This window comes from Neopelma chrysocephalum, unplaced genomic scaffold, assembly GCF_003984885.1.
Source record: "Neopelma chrysocephalum unplaced genomic scaffold, ASM398488v2 Primary Assembly neopelma1_80, whole genome shotgun sequence".
Taxonomy (NCBI): domain Eukaryota; kingdom Metazoa; phylum Chordata; class Aves; order Passeriformes; family Pipridae; genus Neopelma; species Neopelma chrysocephalum.
In genome coordinates, this window is record NW_020897741.1 from 781,923 (window position 1) to 799,428 (window position 17,506).

A 17,506-nucleotide genomic window follows, 5' to 3' on the forward strand; every position below is an offset into this window, starting at 1 on the left:
CTCTCCAGACAGTCCAAGGTGATTAGCTCAGATTTCGACAGTGACATATTAGATGAAGAAAGCAGGTGAGAAGAACCTGATCCAAGAGGACAGAGCAATTGTCCGTGTGATAAGCAACTGACAATGATGATAGAAAAAACCTGAATTTTGGCCCAACATCTGATTTCAGCAACCTGCAGCTGGGACGCAAGGTAGTCTTCTCCTAAATTCTGACAAAGGTGTTGTCACAGGTTCTGCATTATAAATGTATGGCTGAGCTGTTCTGGTAACATATAATCATATTTCTTTCATGACATGCACTGCTCTCAGCTGTACCCACTGACATTATTAAAGTTCCTGGTATAATGGATAGCAACAGGGGAAACATTTGTGCTAAATGGCCTGTAGTAATTGTGTCACCGAATTGAGCTAATAATCATCACACCGTGCCACAATGTCTTGGAAGAACATCTAATACTATAAAAATGTAATCCTTAAGCTTACTGAAGGCAGACTTCTCCTCATCTGTGAATTTTGTTTGGGTGGGATTGATATCCTAATTCACTATTTCCATCTCATCTTTGGCAGGTTGCTGCAGGATAATGAGCAGTGGAGCACAACAAAAGTCCATCCACAGCCGTTCAAGACAAGTGTCTGCACTGTTGCAGGGGCAATGTCAAACAAAGTCTAGAGTCCAAATCTTTTCTCAGACTTAGTGCAATTTGACTCTGATGACCTGAGTACAGTCACATCTGATCCACAGTGGCAGAAACAAGTAGAGAAAAAGATGTCATACATAACAAATTAATTTTTTTATCTGTGTTATAAATTTTATTTAATTTATCTGAAAAGCTGCAGTGATTCACAAGACATAGTCTTAGTTTCTCAGTTCCCCTTAGACCTCAGCAAAGGGGGCTCTACAGCTTAGTGCAGATTTATTCTTTGTAAAATTCCTCCACCGGGATTTTCCAGGTTTTCTCTGCAGCAGCCGCCTGAAAATACTGTGTTCAGTGACTGAAGTGCAAAGTGTTTGTTCAGGAAAATATTGGACTCATTTGTAAAAAGACACTTTATTTTAGTGAAAGCAGGTTGCTCTTACAATCAAATTTATGCTCTGATGGGGATTTCTATTGAGTGAGAAGATTTGGGACCAAGATATTGGTACTGCTTCCAGTGTAGGAACTCCACAGTTCTAAATATTTGTTTGTTTTGCAACAGAAAAACTGGAAGACTGATAATACAACACCTTTTAATAACTGTTCTTTCCCCAGAATATTTAAATGGAAATGGTAATTATTTTCCTATTTTAAAAGGCACATTTAGCCTTGGTCAGAGAAGAAGAATATAGAAGCGAAGACCCAACCTCGAGCTCAGTTTCCTTTCTTCAGTGTGTGCAGAGATCAGATGCAGAGATCTGAGACAATTCTAATGGCTTAAGAGCAGAGCAAATCCACAGGGAGATGATCCCTCATATTTTCACGTCAGTGTATAGATATGAGAGTATTTAGTTTTCTCATTAGCCTCCTTTTTTCATTATTTCCTCTTTTCTCTGCTACAAGAAAACAAATATCTTTGCTGCTGGAGGCAAACAAATAAAATTATTGCAGCTGTGTTTTCAAACTGCAAGTCTAGCACAATCAGCTCTTATGGGAGTTAGTTGTCCACTGTAAATATTAATTGATTAATCCAGGTGTGAATAGCTGAAATAAAGACATTATACAATTGCTTCTCTGATTCTGTTATTGATGTCAGTAAACCCAACTCCTCATACATAGCTGCATTTTAAATAAAACTCATATGAATGTCAGAAATTACCAGATGAAAGGTATTTGCAAGTAAAAAAATGATAGGTTAACTGACAAAAAAAAATCCCCACAACATTTCTTTATATATTGCAAGTAAAAAATTTCCCTTCCAGGTTTTCAGCTATTTCCTGAGCTTGATGTCTGGGCAGGGGAAATGGAAGCATTTGTTCCATCTGAACAGCAGGAAACAAGCTGAATTTATCAGCAAAGGAAAAGCATGAGTTTAGCTCCACATTAAATTTGCTTTCCTTGATGTCAGAGAGATACAAGGTTTATTGCCAGACTGTGCAAGTTGGCCTTCAGGCCAGAGAGTGGGTCCTCACTTATTAATAGCAGAAGTATATTGTTCTATTTTTGGATAATTGCTTTCTTTTTTTCACCTCCATGTCAGGCAGCTCTGTGTGATTTCGCCTCATCTTTCCACATCCACCATGGACAAGGATCACAGCAGGTGTCAGCCATCTCCTCACAGTACCACTGACTGGCACTGTCACTCTTCTTGTGCCCAGGAACAAGGCTTCAGCTTGCTTTACTCTGTTTTTTTTTATGATGAAACAGCACAGAGGTAAGTATGAGGGGCAAAGGTTCTGTCTCCAAAGCTCTACTCTCTATCAGAGAGCCTTTCCCACCCACACTGTGAGTGGGGCTGAAGCAGAACCTCAGGGGAAGGGCACTGATGTGAAATGGGAGAGGACACACCACAACAGGGAAGGAATAGCGTGGCTTCTTCATGTTGATTTGCACCACTTAGCAAGGACCATACTAGAACATGGGCCTGAGATTCTGATGGACACCATATGTGGGTCTGGTACCACCAGGGGCAGCCCCTATGCCTTACCTCTCCCATGGTTTCCTAAACCTTGCTGGAAAATAGCTCTTTATTGATTAAAACAGCTATAGATGAGAATTATTGCTTAATCACACCCTCATCTAGGAAAACATCATTGTTTGATGATTTTAAGCAACTGGTAAAACAACAACCTTTCCTTTCACCTGAGTCTGCTTAGAGCAGAAATCACAGACACAGATGCTCTAAGGCATTGGGGCACTGGGGTTCACCTGACATCAGCTCTCTGAGGAACCACAAAACCAGGCTAATTAACCCCATTCAAGTAAAAGAAAAAGAAAAGAATTTTAAAAAAATACAAGAAGAAAGAGAGATGATGTAGAGTCACTACAATTACAAAGACAGCAATGGTCCCCATCACAAGCAGAACAAGGCTTGCAGACACACAGACTGTGGTTCTGCTGCTAAATAAACCAGGAGACAAAAACAGCTGTCCTCAACCACAAGCACACTTCGTAGCTCTGTGCCCCTTGAGATGGCTTGAAGATACATTTATTATTATTTACCGTGAAAATTCCAGCTCAAGATATGTGAGGGCTGTTGCATCCCAGGACATTATTGTTTCTGTAGCAGGAAACTCAGGATAGGTGTTGCAAGTTGTGGCATTGGCTTGAGGATATGTGGGGGACAAAGCATGCAGGGGTAGCTTTGGAGATGGTGTAGAAAGGCGGGTCCCAAACCCAGTTTGATCTTGAACATATAGCCCAGCAACTTTTTTCCTGATGTATGATTTCCCCTCAACCTTGCCTAGGCTTTGTCTGGTCAGTGGTACCTTGAGATGGAATAAAAGTGTCCTAGGCATATGCAAGTAGTTATGTAGCACAAAAAATCAGTGGTACAAGGCCCTAGCTCATGCCTTGGTCTGATTTTCTAACCAGTGTAGTTGTATTGCATAGAAAAAGCAAAAAGATCTGACCATGTGAAGAGCCCACTACACAAAGGAAAACAATTTGGACATGGATGGAACAAGAGGCAGCTGAAGCAGTGATCTCCATCTGGGTGGGAAGAGCAACATGTGTTTCTCCTAATCTCCTGAAGGTAAGGTAGAAAGAAAATAAGCAAGGGAATAAAAGGAATTGTGTGATACACAAAAGAGATTTGTTGATATGAAGATAAGGGGGTAAGGAAAGCCAGGGAAAGCAAAACATTCTGGCCAAAGAATTGAGTAAATTTTGGAAGAAAAGAAAAAAAGAGAGATTGAGAACATAAATCAGAATTTCCATCCTCAATCACCCATTTTCCTAATTTTACTTCAAAATAGCACTGTGCTTACTTTCTCTTCCCTCTACCCTGCTCACCAAATTCATCAGTCACACTATCTTCCATTCCCTTCGGCCAGGAAATTGAAAAAGTCATTGATGTGCAGACCTCTCTTTTTCCTTGAGTGGAAGAGTGTACAACACCTCTTTTTCAGCAATATCCTTTCTCTACAGATCCTGTGTTCAAAGATTTTGCTAATGCGTGATGCAGTTAGTAAAGGGTAAAGTAACTACACAGGAACATTCCATAGTTACAGAGTTACAGCTGCATCTGGCAAATTCCCCATCTGGTCCAGAAATGTTGTTCAGTACCTTTTCTACATTTTTCTTTTTTTCTTCTAGTAACTGAAAAATTGAATTGTCAAGAAGCTGCATTTCCTGTATTTTAGATGCCATACATCAATCCATTGAAAATTACAAGCTGAGGATATAGAGAGGAGGCAGACACCACAGTGAGGCATTTGTCAAATGATGCACCTGCTTCCTGGCAGATTGTCAAACCCAGAAGGGTGCAAGAGTAAACAAATCTGAACAATAATTTCCTTCCCCCACATTAGATGTGTACTAGGCTGAAAGAGATCCTAAATGCTGCACTAGCTGGAAAAAACTCTGCTAGAAAAAGGTAGACATGGAACAATTGAGGTCACCAAGGGTTTGGACAAGGGTTTTGTGACTGATGTGAGTGGTCACATCATCCCTTTCCAAAGGCTACCCCTAGCCTGTGGGTGTGGAGAAGACCATCAGTCCATAAAAATATCTCAAAGGTGGGTACCAAGAGGATGGTGCCAGACTCTTTTTAGTGGTGTCCAGTAACAGGATGAGGAGCAGTGGCCATAAAGTGAAACACAAGAAGTTCCACCTCAGCATGAGGAAGAATTTCTTTCCTCTGAGGGTGGTAAGAACAACGAACTGCTCAGGGAGGTCATGGAGTCTTTCTCTGGAGACATTCAAAACCCAACTGGACGTCTTTCTGTGTCACCTCCTTCAGGTGACCCTGCCTTGACAGGGGGGTTGGACTGGATGATCTTCCAACCCTAAAAATTCTGTGATTCTGGGATCACGATGCATGCCTGCTTCCAGGTCTAGTTTTACATCTAAAGAAGTTGCAATCCACAGACCCTTCAGCCACTTCTCAGCATCCAGAGTAGATGTTTACTGTAGTCAGTGATCTGCAGAATGCACTTACCATGTGAGAGGATCCAAATCTGTTGCAGTCAGTGTAAATGGTTTTATGCAGAGGGGCCTCTGTGTACCTGGCTCATCTGGGCATTGAAAGGACAGGAAGCAATGGAACACAGTGCAGAAGCCTATACGGTCATAAGATGGCAACATCCAGCAGTGATGAGCAGCTGGGATCTGAAAGCAGAGATCTTTTGGACTGACATAACTGGACCATCAGAGAGTAAACCATTGGGTCAAAGGATAAGAAGGTGTAAGTGAAACATTAGACTCACGTTTTACTCTGGAGGTGAACCTATCTAGTATAAGGGGGATTGCTTTTAAGGTTGCTTCCAGCCAGCAAGCATCACTTAACCCTGCCCTGAATCTTACCAGAGGCAAGTCAAAGCCAAGAGAACCTTGAAGATGTGTCCCATCTTAGGCACAGCAGTGTCATCAGACTAGCTACAGTACTGCAGGACATGAAACCATTTTTAAAAATGTAACCTAAAAAAGGAACACAGCAAAATTTAGCATATCTGCCATGGTGAAATACTGACTCAGGTACTTGGTCTGTAGGGTTTTGATCAAAACCAGAACTTTCTTGGGTTAAAATCTTGAAGGGGGTGAGAGAGTTTGATTTGAACAGAGTTTAAGGTGTTTTTGAGTAACTAGAAGAGGAGGACATTTTCACAGGTTAGGTTTGGACCTTACCTTCCTATGCAGGAACAATCCCACTTGCTCTGCTGATACTCCTTAGCCAAAAGCTCGCTTCCCATGTCATGAGAGAGAACAAAGGCACATATCCCTTACTCCTGACCTAGTGTAGAGTAGAATAGAACAGAACAGAATAGGAAATTTTCAGTTGGAAGAGACCCACAATGATCATGTAGTCCAACTGTCTGACCATGTCAGGACCAGCCAAAAGTTAAAGCATGTTAAGGGCATTGTCCAAATGCCTCTTAAAATGCTTGAGCCATCGAGCACGTCTGTAGGAACCCTGTTTCAATGTTTAACCACCCTCTTGGTGAAGAAATGCTTCCTAATGTCCAGTGTACACTTTCCCTGCCACAGGTTTGAACCACACCAAAACATGCTACCACATCCTGCATCCCAGGGAGAAACAATGAAAAAACAGTGGAGTCACTGGGGTACAAGTGCTACTGGTGTCGATGGAAAGTTTTTCGCAGAACATGTCCAGAGAAAGCCAATGTCTTCTGATGCTCAAGCAACAGATTTGCAGAAGGCACAGATTTACAAACAACCATTTCACTAAAATGTAGTTCTGGTTCAAGGCCTAAAAACAGTGAAGGAATTTTCACAATATTATCTACAGGACTTTTAGCACATGCTGTGTTTGGGATAATTACACCATTTTGAAAGACTGTACATAGCAGCAAAGTGTATTTCTATTGAAACTCCTCATACTCAGCAGAAACTACATGGATAGATGGAACTGAAACAGTTATCTTTCATTCATTAAACTGTCAATGCAGCTGACACACCAGAACAGTCTGTGTGAGTCTGTAAAAACAGCTATTCATGTGCAAAAGTGACTAAGTACTCACCATTCAGCTGTCACCTACACAAGAGTATAGCAACTTATAAGCTTTCAGGTGAGCTATCTTTCAACAGCTCCAAGAAGTGGACAAACATCTATTTTACAGGCAGTGAAGGGAAATAAAGGGCAGGGATATGATAGACACTCACACCTTTCAGTACCTAGGCAGTAACATTGACCACAACGTCACTTTAATATTTTTTGTATATATTATATTATATTATATTATTGTTGTACTATATTTCTTATTATATTTATTTTCTATTTTTTTGCATGTGCACAAGGATGTTTGACTTGGTTGAGAAAAAGGGCTAACCAAAACTATGACAACAAAATTTCATTTAAAAAAAAATAAAAACCTAATTTTGTTCTTCACAAAATCAAAGAATATGCTGAGCTGGAAGGGACCAACAAGATCATCGAGTCCAACCCTTAGCCGTGCACAGGACCATCCACAAGAGTCACACCATGTGCGTCAGAGCCATCTAGGCCCTCCAAAAAAAACCCCAAAAAACCCCAGAACATGCAGAAAGCAAAAGCCTTGAGGCTAGGATATTCACCTGGGAAGTAGGCAGTCCAGATATAAATCACACCTGTGAGATTTTGAAGGATGGATTTGAACTGGCTTGTATGTGACCAGTGTTTAGCCACTGACAAGGAACAGTTATCAGTCAGTAAGCAAATAAATATCTCACTGTCTCAAAGCAGAGCAGCTACAACCACAGAAATTGTCTCCATAAGCAAGTATCTGCCCTGGATCAATTTTCTGCTGCAAATTAGGTAGAGTCCATACCTTCATCACTTCCTAACCAGGGAGCTGTGTCCTCATCTGCTCAAGCATCACTGATCTCATCTCCCAAACCGGACAGAGCCGAGTGTCTCACTATGCAATACCATGTGAGTTGACTCCATCCACAGCTGCCCCATCCAGCTGCCCCCACAGCTGCCCAGAGAGCACTCCAGAATGGCAGACACTTAATTTGTAGCAATTAGGACTCGTGAATGTGTCCGATCTGTTCTGCATCAGCTGCTCCTGAGGATGGTGCACATGGAGCAGATGAAAGTGAGGGCAGCTCAGGGCAAAGCTGGAGCAAAACAACCAATTCAATCAATCTCTCCGTGGTCAGGCATGTTCTCACTCTACACATTGGTTGCACCAGCAGATGATCTGTCATTCAGCCCTGCCTGTTGGCACAGGCATTAGCTGTATTTGTTTGATGAGATACCACTTTTATTGTCATTCAACCAATAAAAAAAAAATTAAATAACAAATAAATAGCTTGGCTTTTCACTGCCCTGCACCCTCAGCTTGATTTTGACAGCTACGCAAAGCAGATATGAAGTGGCACTGCTTGGGAGACAGACAATGGGGAGGATCCTAGCCATATCCTGAGCAATGGAAGTTGGCATATTTCCACTAAAATCAATATGTAGCTCCAATGACCGAGTCAGTGTCAGCTTCTGTAAGCTGATGGTCTGCTGGCAGCTTTCTGTGCAAATTATTTATCATGTGCAGTCTCTTCTTCAAGATCTGTCTGGAAAAGCCTTGGAGAGCTTCCGAGGTCTTTCATGATCTTGGTTCCTCCTACAGTTCATGCACACTTCTCTACCTCATTCCTGCTCTTGCCCTGTAATGTGTTGTGTTTATCTCCAGGAGCCACAACAAGTTATGTCCCAGAAAAAATGCTGCCCTGCTTCTGTACAGCCCCTTCTGCAGCCACGTCCCATTGTCTCTCACAGTGTGCTATTACCAACAATCCTTGGTTGTTATTACACCAATCCTCAGTTAGCTCCACAGCTATCCAGCTATCAGTGTTTGAGACATTCACATTAGCTCCCTTTTCTTTTAGGCTTCTCCAGGAGTACCTGACACACTGAATTTACCCAAGCATTAACCACCACAAAGTGATACAACTGGATTTATTCTTCTGAGCTGATGGTGGTAATTTTAGCACATAGAGAAAGTTAAAGCTCTCGCCAGAGGCTGAAACAGCAAGGTCTGTCCAGAGGTGTGAGCCTCAAGTCCCCTCTCAACATCATGGCCTTCCCAAGCTTGAAGTTTAAGGAGTCATTGAGAAAGTAAAGCAACAATAGCTGAAAAACTACTAAGTGTGTACACCAAGAAGGTAAATTCCCCAGCAGTTAAGTGGTGTGTTCTTAAAATATTTTGCCGGTGAAGCACCATTTCTAACTATTTGTAACTTTGAGCTACAGACCACATTAGCTGTGGTTGGCCAGGGCACCAGGGATGCAGTGAAGGGATTCAGGCAGCAATAACATCAGCCACATCCCAGCATAAAATCATAGAATCATTGAATGGTTTGGGTTCAAAGAGCCATTAAAGATCATCTAGTTCCAGCCCCCCTGCCATGGGCAGGGATGCAACCCATCAAACCTGGCTATTCAAAATCCCATCCAACCTGTCCTTGAACACTTCCAGGGATGGGAATCTGGGCTGCCATGCAGTCACACTATCTGCATGCACAACAGCCAGGCCAGGATCCTTCTGTGTTGCTAAATACTTCATGAAACTCAAGGAAAAAGACGAACTGCTTCATAGCTCCCTCTCCTCTACCAATTGTTACCCCAGAGGGTTTCAAGCCCAGCAATACCAGCACCGGGGATTGGGGCCAGCCCACAGTCAAGTACAGAGTTTCTAAACAACTCCTCAGGTTCATCTTCTCCACTTGGAATTGGGCTGATTCTTGATGGTTCAAGCAGGGAGCAGTTCTCTGTGACTTTAGGAGCTCACTGAATCCTAATAATGAAGGGAAAAGAAAGGGTATATCTTTATTAGGAACTAAAATACCCTGTGCAAGGAAAAGATATCTGATAAAAGAGAGCTTTCCAATATCACTGATGAAGGGCTAATCAAATCCAACAGATGGATCTCAGCCCTGGGGAATTTCTAACTGCAAACATAAGCGTATTTTTATAGTTGAGGCAATTCAAAGAGATTAACAGGGAAATGTGATGAACTTTCTCCTTGTTAGAGTCCTTAAGCTGGGTTCAATTCACAGCAATGTCAGCTCACAGCAACCATTCATATCTTGGATTTATAGTCATTTATTCCAGTCAATCTTCCAGCCTTACATATCTCACTAAAAGCTATGCCCTATTTCATCCATAACCTTTTGGATTCAGCACAGGAATTACTGGATGAAATTCTATGGCCTGTGTTGTAAGGCTGGATGAACACAATAAACTTTTCTGGCCTTAAATTATGTGTGGGGCAATTAGTGTAAATCTGAATAGGTTTATGGAAGTCACTGGAACAGTATGGATTTACATCTGCTGAGAATATGTCCCATTTTTTATTTCTTCAGTGGTTTGAACAAGCATGATAAAACTGGTATAAAGCAGAGAATGAGCCAGCCAATTTGCATTCTGGGAGACAACTAAGGAGCAACCCTTTCTGATCCAGATGGTAATTCTGCCCATTTTAGAAGCAGAGGTTTTTTCCTTTCCCACTTTGATTCAGAATTTGTCAGTCATTGTTGGGAGGACAAGGCTGGGAGGCAGGTGCGTAGAGAACTGTATTAAATTATGCACAGCAGAAAATCTGCAAAATGTACTTCAAAAGCTGAAAACTTACCATGTGTGACTGACGATTGCAGAGAAACAGAATCCTAATTTCCAGATTAACTATTTCATCAATTAAAGCTGCATTTTCAATCCTTTCTTATTTGTCTGCCAATCTGTGTCTGCTGCTAATACAAAGCCATCACCATAATAGAAACCAAAGTGGGTATTTGATGCCATGTGCATATGGCAACCTACATTTTTTTCTAAGCACAGTAGTTTCACCTAATTAGTTTTTTAATGTATTTGTATTAGTTTGTGGATTCCATGGTTCCTCTTAGGTAGAGACAGGTAATCGAATGAGAAAATTAAGCAAGTCCTGCCACATGCTGAGTGTTTACAAAATTGAGAGGGCAAGATTTATGGTTAAGATAATGTGGTAGCTGCTTACACAAGAACAAAACACCTCCTGCTGATCCACTCAATTCTCAATTTTGCAAATGTACTTAAGGTTCCAAACCCGTCATGAGTCCAACTCCTTCCTAAGTGTGCCTTCCAGCTCCCTAAGATCCAACCTTTGTTGTTGCTGTGCTAAGCTGTGGTATATTTTGCTTAAATCCAAGATAAACTTTTCAGGGACTCCACTAAGAACCTCTGAGCTGAGGAAGTCCAGTGGCACCTCCTTTGCTACAAGGAGAAGATTGTGCGATTATTAAAAGGCAGGTCTGCCAAGATGGAAAGTGAAATGGGACTGAAAGCAGTGTCAATAGTGCAAACCTGCACCTTTTAAAAACATGTCCAGCCCTGCCTTGGTCTCTGCATCCAAACTCAATCACTCTAATATTTCTGCACATGTTTAGAGTCAAGCCACTGAAATTGCACCCAGAATTGCATCCATCCCTTCAGGACTGAGAACTTCTGCACTTCACCCTCGCTACAACCCGTTGTCTGAGTGATGGAGCCATGCTTCACCCTGCTGGGGGTACATCTGCAGTATTTCCTTCCCAATACACCCTTCCTCAAGGAGGTGAGCAGTGAAAGCAGAACATGTAGTCAAGGTTAGGGAAGACTTCCAATATTCATTTGCAATTGGTTTATGGCCCTTTTGTACCTTCCAGCAGGCACAGAGGTGTAAATCCCAGCTAGTGAAGTCTCCCAGATGCCCACCAAGCCAGACACCATCCAGCAAAAAGCACAGCTCTGGCAGTAAATCCTGTGAGGTTTCAATGACAGTCTGGGCAAGGCTTTAAGTCAGGCTTCGGAGCTAGACCCGGGCTGATCCCCATCCCCTTCCAGCCTCCCAGACAGAGGAGGTGAGAGACATCTCCCAGGGGATAGAGTACCACCATCAATCCACAGATCAAATCCAAGGTGGTGGAAGGACCAAGAGGAAGCTACAATGAATTTCTACTGGGAATTGAACGTAACATTGCCCTTGACATTGAGCCTTTGCTCACTCATCTCTTGGTGCCCAAGGCTAAAGCGGTTCCTCGTGAAGTTCTCTTTATGGCACTTCATTAAGGCACAGAGTTTTAGTCCCATTTTAAGGAATTATTGCTTCGTTCTAAAGTCATCTTTTCTGTCTGCATTTGTATGTCTCCCTTTAAATTTTATTAACTTTGTATTTAATTTTTGATTTTGAATAACTTCTTTTGAATCTTTCACATATCCTGAACTCCCAACGCAGAGACACCGTATCTTTTAAATTAACATTACATATTCTACCACTTTAAAAGAAACAAGCTTTTTGGCTGTGAGCTAGCAGTACTGAAACTCTGACTTTATACCTTTTTTTTTAAGTTAATAAAAAACATACTGCCTGGAATACTTATTTCAGGGCTATATATCTAAGAAATTGTTTGCAGCTCTAACACAGTGAGGTTTGTTAAGGTTTGGCAGAGGTGGGGGAAGAGTGAAGTTGAATTATTGTCAAGACATCTGTGAGAACTGAGTCCAAAAAAGAACCAGACACTCTCATAAATCTAACCATTTTATATGGTATGTTTGGGAATTGTTATTGTCATTATTGTGGTGGGCAAAGTATCGGGTACATGGTCTTTTTAAATTCTAGAACAGAATCAGATGAGTTGCTTCCTTATTAGTAAGTAAATCACATAACACATTATTTGAGTTACTTGAAAACCCACAGGCTCTTGCTGAGATTAAGCTCTTACTGTACAGACAAGTAGCAAGAGATAATACCTATTCTTAAGAATTTATGATCTGCATGCACAAAATGTTAAAGGCTATCAACAGCAAAACTATTTCCATTTTTCATACAGAAAGCTGTGGCAGAGGGAGCTGAGGGGCTCTGATTTTAATTCCCTCTCTCTGAAGTTCGTCTGTATCTTTAACAGCATCCAATTCTATGTGACCTCATCAGAAGTCACCCAGGATGCTTTTAGGGAGATTGGGGGATAATTCTGTCTCCTGGATGTTATGGAAATGCAGTTGCTGCACCTCTCCATGTCCCAGCTGAGCTGGGAGCCCTGGTAAACACCAGCTGCAGGTGGGACTTGTCAGGATTCACTCACTGCAGTCCGTAAAGTATATTGAGAGCATCTGTGGATAGGAACTGTAGAAACAAACGCTGTCCTTTGGTAGTCACATTTCTTCTATCATTCATCTAGGCTGGCTTATTTGCCCATTCTCTTTCCCAGTAACTCCTCACTTGCTTTAGAGGAAGTCCAAGGACAACCTCAGCTCACCAAGAGCCTGATTTCTGAAGTTATTTCACTACTTAATGTGGGATCCATAACTTCAGAAATCTATATTAGAAGTCTTAAATATCATCTAGTCATGAAAGCTCTCTTCATAGTCAGTAGAGAGGCGTGGGCATCACTACCAAAAGATACATATGAGCTGTTTCTCACCTCATCTACTTAGCAATCAGGGTAAAACTTTCTCTAAAAGCACCAGTTTCTCTTCTTTTGCCATTGACAGGCATTTGGTCAGACAGAGATATCTATGATTATGCAAAAAAATTCCACCTGCAAAACATGTGAAGAATGTGCTCTAAGCCTTTCAAGACCTCTAGCTGACAACTAAATGTACCAAGTATATTTTAAAATCCAGATTTCAATGCTTGAAAGGTCTCCTCTGCCCCTCTGTGGTCTCCCCTAAGCTGAATACATTTCAGATCTGGACAGGCTGGATGGATGAGCCAGGGCCAAGGGTGTGAGGTTCAATAAGGTGAACTGTTGAGTCCTCCACTTCAGTCACAACAACCCCTTGCAGCACTACAGTCTGGGGTAAAGGTGCCCTGAAAGCTGCTCAGCAGAAAAGGCTCTGGGGGTGCTGGTTGGCAGTGGCTGAACATGAGCCACTGAGTGCCCAGGTGGCCAAGAAGGCCAATGGCACCTGGTCTGTGTCAGCAATAGTGTGGCAGCAAGACCAGGGCAGTGCCTGACCTCTGTGCTGGGCACTGCTGAGGCCTCACCGAATCCTGGGTTCTGTTCTGGGCCCCTCAATTTGGGGGACGGAGGGAGCTGGAGCTGTTTAGCCTGGAGAAAAGGAGATTCAAGGGGAGACCTTCTCGCTCTCTACAACTACCTGACAGGAAATTGTAGCCAGGTGGGGGGTGGTCTCTTCTCCCAGGTAATGAGTGACAAGACAAGAGGAAATGACCTCAAGCTGCACCAGGAGACATTCAGGTTGGACATCAGGAAGAATTTCTTCAATGAAAGGGTGGTTAAGCACCAGAACAGGCTGCCCAGGGAAATGGTGGAGTCACCATCCCTTGAAGTGTTCAAGAAAAAACTGGACATCGCCCTCAGCACTCTGGTCTAGTTGACAAGGTGGTGTTGGTCAAACATTTGAGTCAATGATCTTGAAGGTCTTTTCCAACCTTAGTGATTCTATTATCCTATGATTCTGTGATTCAGAGATCAAGACATCATGACAAAAGCAACTCCTTTTCCAGCTTTTCTGTCAGTCATGGGAGAGGGCTTCTGAGTCAGCTCAGCAAGTTGCACAGCTCTAAAACCGACTTTGAACCCAACGATCCCTCAGCCAGAGGCTCTCCCCGAGCCTGAGCTGAAAGCAGATCTGGAGAGCAGCAGGGTCTCCCAATTCTCTGCTGGAGCTGACACATCTGACACATCCAACCTGTGTGTGATCACACTCTTCAATCAGTGAAAAAGCTCCAGAATGCCTCTTTCTTTCTATATTGCCTCATTCATTCATATTTCTCCCATACATTGGAGACAAGTACAGGGAGTATTGCACAGAGTCTGTCCAGGGGCTGAGTGGCTGAAGGTTTCATGGAACTGACATTCCCAGCCAATAAGAGCTTCTATGAGGAGTTTGCTGACAAGGAAAGAGGCAGTCAGCTGCTCTGCATCTCTTATCCAGGCAGGAAAAAATCCTCTTTGCATTTTTTATGCCTAATTTACGGAGTAACCTTCTGCACTGCTCCTTTGGAAGTAAATGATACATCCATGATAACACTGGATCAGCAATACCTGTTATAAGTGAACTGCCTTTTTTTTAAGAGCTGATTCAGCTGCTTTTCTTTTTTCTTTTTCTGACATTCCAAACATCAGGAGCAAGTTATCCTGGAACAGTAACCTCAAGAGCACCAGTCCCCCCATGCATCATATGGGAACCAGAGGTTCAAAGCAAGCTGGAAAGAAGAGTCAGGGTCCTCAGACAAAAAAAGTCCATCAACATTAGTAAGGCATAGAATACTCTTCCTAAGATTAAAATCCCAGAGGGACAAATTAATAAGTTTATAGAAGTGCAGGAATTAGCAACAGTGGTACAACATTATACTACCGTCTAGATGTAATTATTGAACTCAGTTGCATAATTTGCCTGGTATCATAGAATCATAGATTGGTTTGGCTTGGAAGGGATCTGAAAGATCATCTAGTTCTAGCCACCCTGCCATGGGCAGGCACACCTTCCACTATGCCAGGCTGCACAAAGCCCCATCCACCCTGGTCTTGAACACTTGGAAGAATCCACAGCTTCTCTGGGCAACCTGTGCCAGTGCCTCACCACCTTCAGAGTGAAGAATGTCTTCCTAATATCTAATCTAAATCTACTCTCTCTCAGTTTAACGCCATTCCCCCTTGTCCTATAACTACGTGTCCCTGTAAACAGTGTCTCTCCCTCTCTTTTTATAAGCCCCCTTCTCTGGAAGCCTACTAGAAGGTTTCCCCTGAGCCTTCTTTTCTTCAGGTTGAACAACCTCAACTCTCTCAGACTTTCCTCATAGGAGAGGTGCTCCAGAACTCTAATCCTGGCTCTCCTCTGGACTTTCTGGTAGATACTCAATTACCATTTGTGACAAAAGAAATGTCTCTCCCACCTCCAAGACCAGGTTTACAAAGCAAGAATGAACAAAAGAGGCACCACATTCAGTCTCACCCCATCTTTCACCGTTTTCAGTAGGTATGGATATCTCCAAAGCAGCTTGTAGACCAGCATGCCTCTCTGAACATGCCTGAGAAAGCCTTTTTCAAGAGAGCTGCTCGTAGTCTTGGAAGCTCCAGAGGATGCTCTCCAGCCATGCTTCCAAATGTATTGTCTACACAGTCAGCAGAACTGCCCAGCCTGCAACTTAATTCTTAACCTCACTAAATAGGTAATTATCTTCTTGCAGGATTATGAGAATATTAAGGACTCAAGGAAATGGAATCTTCATCACTAATTTGGAGGTCAGGAATAAAAACCTTCAATTCCAAAACTGCCACATGCTTCAATCTCCCTTCTGCTTTTCGCAGTATCAGTTAAGCACTCATAGCAAGGGGAAAGGCAGCATGTGTGCAAGGTGATCGATTACCTCCCTTCCCTCCTGCTCAGAAAATCTTACACGTGTGCACCCAAAGGGATTAAAAAGGAAACCCAGATATTATCAAAGCTGTAAACTCCATGCAGAAATATCCATCTCTCCCATTTGTAATGCCACATGAGTTCAGATGCCCAGTGGACAGCACAACAAATTAAATCATGCAGCCTGAGGCGTGTCTGTGGGAAATGCTGCAAAATAAATTGGAAATACTCAAAATGCAAAACAAGGTCTAGCCATAGAGAGCCTGAATGGGTTTTTTTTTAGCCTGCTGGGAACAAGAGTAAATTATCCTCACTGAGGTTGAGGATATGACAGCAGGATTGCTGCCCCTTCCTGAGACAGTTCATCCAAAGCTGTGCTAGGGACTTCTCCACTGCAAACTCAGGTAACTGTGTATTGCCTGAGCTGTATGTATGGTAAGTAAAATAAGAGCTGCTGCCACCCATCCCTGATCCCAGAGGGTTAACAGCTTTCTCAGCTGTAGGAGCTTTACTCCTCAGCATCTTATCTGGCCTAATCAAGCAGGTGCCCTTTCCTCACACTGGAAGAAGCTGGCACAGTTATAGTGCTGGCTGCTGCATCTGACCCCATCTCAGAAGTGGACGATGTGAATGCCAATGGATTCTACTTGGTAGAAGAAGAATCAATATTCAGAGAAGAACCTCTCCAGAAAAACACTACTCTCGTTCTTAACTTCCCAGCACCTCTTTAGAGCACAGTTGCTTGCAGCAGTCACCCAGCTTTCCTCTGGAAATATATTTTGACAGAGGGAAGTGTCAGTCTATGAGAATCTTTTTTTGGAAGGATCAAAGGGTCTAGAGAAGAGAGACAGAAAAATAACGATGCCTTCTGAGAACTTCAGAGACCATTATATAACCCTAATGTGTTATAGATACCTTGTAGCTTGTGAATGTAATAATTGAAAGTAGTCGTAAATCTGTTTCATTATACTCTAATACAAGGGAAATACATAATATATGTGATTAAGCAAATGTTTACCACAGAGAATTCTGGTTTATTCCTCACTGCCATGTTTCAGACTGTCGTAACAGGAGAGGCAAGCAGAGCAATCACCTTGGAACAGAATCTGTGGGGCCACAACCCACACCTGGTTATTCAGGGCTAATCTGTCCTTCAGTGCCAGCTCTGGGAGCCTTGCAGCCATGAGAGGGAACTGTTCATCTTCCTAGCACTCTAATATGAACTTTGCCATTAATCTCCAATATGTTTCAGTACCTGAGCAATAAAACAAGGATCAGATTTATTTCTTCTCATGCTTTTTTTGCCTTGGTGATTTAGATTAGGAGATTTTCCAGATGATCATTGCTTTACTTTAAGCATCCAGCAGTGTAGGGTTGTGCTTTCAGTTGACAGTAATATGAAAAAATCACAGTAAACCAGAAGGAAGAAATAAGATCAAGTTTAGGATGTATAGCCATAGCTCTAACATAAAAAATTTGGCTGAAAAAAATCTTAATTTCTCTACTGAACTGAAAAATAAACTGTCAGCCTTGGAAAAATTAAGAAAATATCTTTAAAGGAACTCTTTAATTTTCTGATCCTTTTTTCTAGCACTAA